The sequence below is a fragment of the Vigna umbellata genome, chromosome 7 (assembly GCF_029865625.1).
Source record: "Vigna umbellata cultivar VRB3 chromosome 7, Vumbellata_1.0, whole genome shotgun sequence".
Taxonomy (NCBI): Eukaryota; Viridiplantae; Streptophyta; class Magnoliopsida; order Fabales; family Fabaceae; genus Vigna; species Vigna umbellata.
In genome coordinates this window covers 11,516,659-11,523,211 of record NC_142171.1, presented here as the reverse complement: position 1 = coordinate 11,523,211, position 6,553 = coordinate 11,516,659, and positions in this window count along the sequence as shown.

Below are 6,553 nucleotides of genomic sequence, written 5' to 3'. Positions count from 1 at the left end.
GTTTTTGTGCAGGTTTTGAGGTGAATTTGGTGAAAGAAGTGAAGAATGAGAGAGAGGACATTAGAAAAGACAAGAAAGAGTGCAAAAAGAGAAGTCGAAGGCACCGCTCAGCGGCAAACTACCGCTGAGCGGCACTCAAGAGGTGGCGTTGGAACCGCTGAGGGGCAAATGGCCGCTGAGGGGAAGAAAGAAGACGCGTAACCACCGCTGAGCGGTAAATGGCGCTGAGCGGCACTTTTTGGGCTTGGGCTTTTGTAATCTTTTGTAACTCTAGATTAGTATATAAGGGCTTGCACGTCCTTTAGTTAGGGATCTTTGGCAGAAACGAGGCAAACACTCTCTCTTTCACCCCTTTGAAGGAGGATCTTGGATGCTCAGGCTACCTCTTCACCTTTATTGGGTTTATTCTTTCATACTTTCATTGTTATTCATCTAGGTTCACCATGAATATGGTGAACTAAACCTTGTATGTTTGTTGGGGAATCAATGTAATCTCTTGAAGCTCTCATATATGGATTTGTTGAATACATCTTTGAATTAAGACATATGCTTTCTTTTCATCATTAGTTAGGGTTTTTCCTCTTTGCTCAATGCTTGCATTGTTTAACTCATTCTAATGCATGATTATTGGTTTTGTTGATACGGACACGTACGGGGAAATCTAGATCCGGGGAATTTCTCCCAATATTTTACTGACAACATTATATTGGTTGCCTTAAGCTCCTGCACTCATGAACTAATCATTAGGAATGCTAGGAATTGTATGAACTATTTGATTAGGGAGAAGCCATCTAGAATGGTACATTAGAGAGTGGCATTAACAATGATGATTTGAAAGAGGAATTCCTAAAATATATGAGAGTGGATGAGATGAAATTGACCCCCAACAACATATTCATTCATTTAATCCATTGAAAGTGTTTATCTTATGTCTTTGCCATTGATCAATTCATGCATACATGTTTATTTTCGTCTTGCATATTAAAATTTCAATCATTGTTTTCTTAAGTTTTAGCTAATCAAGAAATCACATAACTAAACTAGGCCGTGAGTCCTTTGGGAAGAACGATACTTGGTCTTACCAAGTTTTATTACTTGAACGATTCGGTCATACTTGCCGATTGTGAAACAAGTTTGTGACATCATATTTTGGTGCTTACAAATTTGTCCATCAGTCCACACACATAAAACCCTAGGGTGCCAAGTCATTGATTTCTAATTTTGGGTCTAATCTAATTTACCAAAAATTGACCCAAAATATAAGAGTTGATTCAAAAATTCTAAACTACTGAATTACAATTTAATTAATTCAAAAATGTCTGTGTGGAGAGTCTTGAATTTATTTGGCATTCTTCCTGATGTCCCAAAATGTATTTCCGAAATTTTCCTGCAATCCAAAATGCATTTAATCAGCTCAAATAACCCAAATTAGCACAATTACAAATTTCCGACCAAATTAAGCAGAATTCGGAATACGGGGAAATAACAAACAATTAAACACAATTCCCTGGTTTATTTAAGTGCAATAAACTAAATATAATTCAAGAAATAACGACTCATCAGAAGTTGACGAAGTTGACGAAGTGGAGGAACTGGACGAAGTGGACGAAGAGGACGTAGTGAACGAATTGGAGGAAGTGGGGGAAGTGGACGAAGTGAAGAAAGTGGACGAAGTGGAGGAAGTGGAAGAATTGGAGGAAGTTGAGGTAGTGGACGAAGTTGACGACGAGGACGAAGTTGACGAGGTGGGCGAAGTGGAGGAAATCGACAAAGGGGACAAAGTGGACGAAGATGACGAAGTGGAGGAAGTGCACGAAGTGGAGGAAGTGGAGGAAGTGGACGAACTAAACGAAGTGGACGAACTAAACGAAGTGGACGAACTTGACTAAGTGGACGAATTGGAAGAAGTTGACGAAGTGGACGAAGTTGACGAAGTGGAGGAAGTTGCGAAGTTCACGAAGTGGACGAAGTTGACAAAGTGGACGAAGTTGACGAAGTTGAGGAAGTAGAGGAAGTTGAAGACGTTGAAGAAGTTGACTAAATGGACGAAGTGGAGGAAGTGGAGGAAGTGGAGGAAGTGGAGGAGGTGGACGAAGTCGAGGAAGTGGAGGAAGTGGAGGAAGTTGACGAAGTTGACGATGTTGACGATATTGACGAAGTTGGCGAAGTGGACGAAATGGACGAAGTTGACGAAGTGGACAATGTTGACGAAGTGGACGAAGTTGATGAAGTGGACGAAGTTGAGGAAGTGGACAAAGTGGACGAAGTCGACGAAGTGGAGGAAGTTGACGAACTTGACGAAGTGGACGAAGTGGACGAAGTCGATGAAGTGGACGAAGTTGACGAAGTGCACAAAGTAGAGGAAGTGAACGACGTCGACGAAGTGGAGGAAGTGGAGGAAGTGAACGAAGTTGACGAAGTGGAGGAAGTGGAGCAAGTGGAGGAAGTGGAGAAAGTGGAGGAAGTGGAAGAAGTGGAGGAAGTAGACGAAGTGAAGGAAGTGAAGGAAGTTGACGAAGTTGAGGAAGTGGACAAAGTGGAAGAAGTGGAAGAAGTGGAGGAAGTGGAGGAAGTGGAGGAAGTGGAGGAAGTTGACGAAGTAGAGGAAGTGGAGGAAGTGGAGGAAGTGGAGGAAGTGAAGGAAGTGGAGGAAGTGGAGGAAGTGGAAGAAGTGAGGAAGTGGAAGAAGTGGAAGAAGTGGAGGAGGTGGAGGAGGTGGAGGAAGTGGAGGCAGTTGACGAAGTAGAGGAAGTGGAGGAAGTGGAGGAAGTGAAGGAAGTGGAGGAAGTGGAGGAAGTGAAGGAAGTGGAGGAAGTGGAGGAAGTGGAGGAAGTGGAGGAAGTGGACTAAGTGGACGAAGTGGAGGAAGTGGAGGCAGTGGACGAAGTGAATGAAGTGGACGAAGTGGACGAAGTGGACGAAGTGAACGAAGTGGAGGTAGTGGAGGAAGTAGAAGAAGTTGAGGAAGTGGACGAAGTTGAGGAATTGGAAGAATTGGAGGAAGTTGAGGTAGTGGACGTAGTTGACGACTGATAACAGTTGAAAAACTGTTATTTTCATGATTAAAATTGACACTAAAAGCAACCTTCACACTTAGAAATTAGCTTGAAATCATGTTTTTCTGTATATTTTTAGAAATAAGAGAGTTGGACAGGTTTATGCTTGATTTCAGTGTTTTTGTGCAGGTTTTAAGGTGAATTTGGTAAAAGAAGTGAAGAAGGAGAGAGATGAAATCAGAAAAGACAACAAAAAGTGCAAAAGGAGAAGCCGAAGTCACCGCTCAGCGGCAGTTTACCGCTGAGCGGCACTCAGGAGTTTGCGGGAGGTCCGCTGAGGGGCAAATTGGCCGCTGAGGGGAGAAAACAAGTCACGCACTCACCGCTGAGCGGTATTTTACCGCTGAGCGGTACTCTGGAAGTCACGGGAGATCCGCTGAGGGGCAAAATGGCCGCTGAGGGGAGAAAACAAGTCACGCAATCACCGCTGAGCGGTAGTTTACCGCTGAGCGGCACTTTAATGGGCTTGGACTTGACTTTTTGTAATTTACGAATGATACATAAGCTTTAGGGTTTCCTAGGGTTAGGTATCTCTGGCTGGAACGAGGCAAACACTCTCTCTACCACCCCTTTGAAGGAGGATCTTGGATGCGGAGGCTTCCACTTCACCTTTTTAGGGTTTATTCTTTCATTCTTTCATTGTAATTCATTTAGGTTCACCATGAATATGGTGAACTAACCTCTTTATGTTTGTTGGGGAATCAATGTAGTCTTGTGAAACTCTCATATATGGAATCTGTGTTTACATCTTTTAATTAAGACTTATGCTTTCTTTCATCATTAGTTAGGGTTTTTCCTCTTTGTTTAATGCTTGCATGGTTTAACTCATTCGATGCATGATTATTGGTTTTGTTGATACGGGAACGTACGGGGAAGTCTAGATCCGGGGAATTTCTCCCAATTTTATATTGGTTGTCGTTAAGCTCCTGAACTTATGAACTAATCATTAGGAATGCTAGGAATTGTATGAACTCGTGATTAGGGAGAAGCCTTCTGGAAAGGTACATTAGAGAGTGGCATTAACAATGGTGATTTGATCGTTGAATTCCTAAAATATATGAGAGTGGATAAGATGAAATTGAACCCCAACAACATATCCATACATAAATTTCATTGAAAGTGTTTATCTTTTGCTTTTTGCCATTGATCACAATTCATGCATACATGTTTATTTTCTGTCTTGCATTTTAAACCCCAATTAATTCGTTTGTAAGTCTTAGTTAATTAAGAAATCACATAACTAAACTAGGCCGTGAGTCCTTTGGGAAGAACGATACTTGGTCTTACCAAGTTTTATTACTTGAACGATTCGGTCATACTTGCCGATTGAAAACAAGTTTGTGACATCATAATTTGGTGTTCATAAATTTGTCCATCAAGTTTTTGGCGCCGTTGCCGGGGACTCTGGTTTAACTGGTTAATTTGTGTGATTATTAATTATCTTTGACTTATTTTTTTTTTTATTTTATTTTTAAATTTCGAATTTTTTATTTTATTTTATTTTTTCTGTTTTCTGTCTTTATTTTCTGAATCTTATATTCTTTTATATTTTTTTTTGTGCTAACCAAATCTTCTAGGGTTTTGTGTTCTTGTGTATGCAGGAGGCAATTCGAACTAGGAGCAAGAAGACAACAGAACCGTTGCTTGAAGGATTAGAAGACAGTAGACGAAGGAGAAGAATCAGAACATCTAGAGAACTGTTTCCTCCTCCGGAAACTCTGTTGCAACCATCACCACAAGGTTCTGACAATAGCACAGAAAACATGGAGAATAATCATATCAGAAGAACTCTTGCTGATTACACTAATGTAGCTGGACCTCAACATTTTAACAGCATAGCTAGACCTAGGGTCAATGCAGCCAATATGGAGGTCAAACCAGCATTGATCCAACTGGTGAAGAGTAATCAATTCAATGGGTTATCTCATGAAAGCCCATATGAGCACCTGACTACATTTAATGAAATTTGCAACACAGTGAAAATCAATGGGGTGCCAGACGAAGCAATCAAACTTAGTTTGTTTCCTTTCTCATTGGGAGGCAATGCTAAGCTTTGGTTGAACTCTTTTCCAGAAGGAAGTTTCACAGAGTGGGAAGCAGTGGTAACAAAGTTTTTGAACAAGTACTTTCCACAATCAAAGGTGACAAAAGGCAAGCAAGAGATATCTTCATTTAAGCAGGGCATGGAAGAATCACTGGGGCATGCATGGGATAGATACAAAAGTCTGCTAAGAAAAACACCCACGCATGGCTTTGAAGAACAAGAAGTAGTCTTAACTTTCCTTGGAGGGCTTGGTTCACAAACCAAGATGATGCTTGATGCCTCAGCAGGAGGCAATATTAAATGGAAAACTCCAGAGGAAGCTATAGAAATTATTGACAACATGGCTACTAGTGATAATGAGCTCAACAGCGAAAGAGGAGTTCCTTTGCAACAAAAAGGGGTTCTCCAATTACAGACACATGATGCCTTGCTAGCTCAAAATAAAATTCTAACTCAACAGCTGGAGACTCTGACTAAAACTCTTGCACAATTACCTAAAGAGTTGAAAACTGCTGCACAGGTGCAAACTCAGTTGTGCGAATTATGTGGAGGTGATCATATCAATGGTCAATGTGCTTTTCCAGTGGAAGCCTTGGAGGATGTTAATTTCATGGCTAATCAATTTCCATATCGTCAAGGGAATTACAGTCAAGGGTGGAAACCACATCCAAGCATTGGTCAAGGACAAACTGGGCAAGCAAATCAATATAATAAGCAGCAGCAACCAACCTTTTGGCAACAGTTATCTATGCTTAATGAAAAATCAACAAGGTTGGAAGAAACTCTTCAGCAATTCATACAGAAAACCGAATCTTCTCAAAAGAGCACTGAAGCTGCTATAAAGAATTTGGAGATTCAAATGGGTCAGATTACCAAGCAATTGGAAGAAAGGCCAAATAGAAATTTTGGGGCTAATACTGAGGTTAACCCTAGAGAAGAGTGCAAAGTGGTAAAGAGTGTGAATGAAGAGATAATTGAGTTAGAAGAAGGAGAAACAGAAGAAGAAGAAGAAACAGAGAGCAAAAACAATTTTCCTTTTCCAATAAATCAAGAGAAACAAATGGATTTCACAGAATTATTTAGAATGGTGGATAATAAAGCACCTTGGGAACAGATTTTACAGAAAATTGCAGTTTACACAAAATCTGATGAAGAAATTTCTACAAAGAAGAGACGTAGAGATGATGAGGCAAAAGAGTGTATAACTGTTAAGAAAGAGTCATTCCCTCCTAAAGCGTCAGATCCAGGTAGTTTTTCTATCCCTTGTACTATAGGGAAGAAAAAGGTAAAGAAAGCTCTCCTTGATTTAGGTTCAAGTGTTAACTTAATACCTTATTCTTTACTGGAGCAAATCGGCAAAGTTAAAATGAAACATGCAAAGATTAAAATAGTAATGGCCGATGGATCTTCAAAGGAGCCATGTGGGATTGTAGAGGACATTATAGTTTGTGTT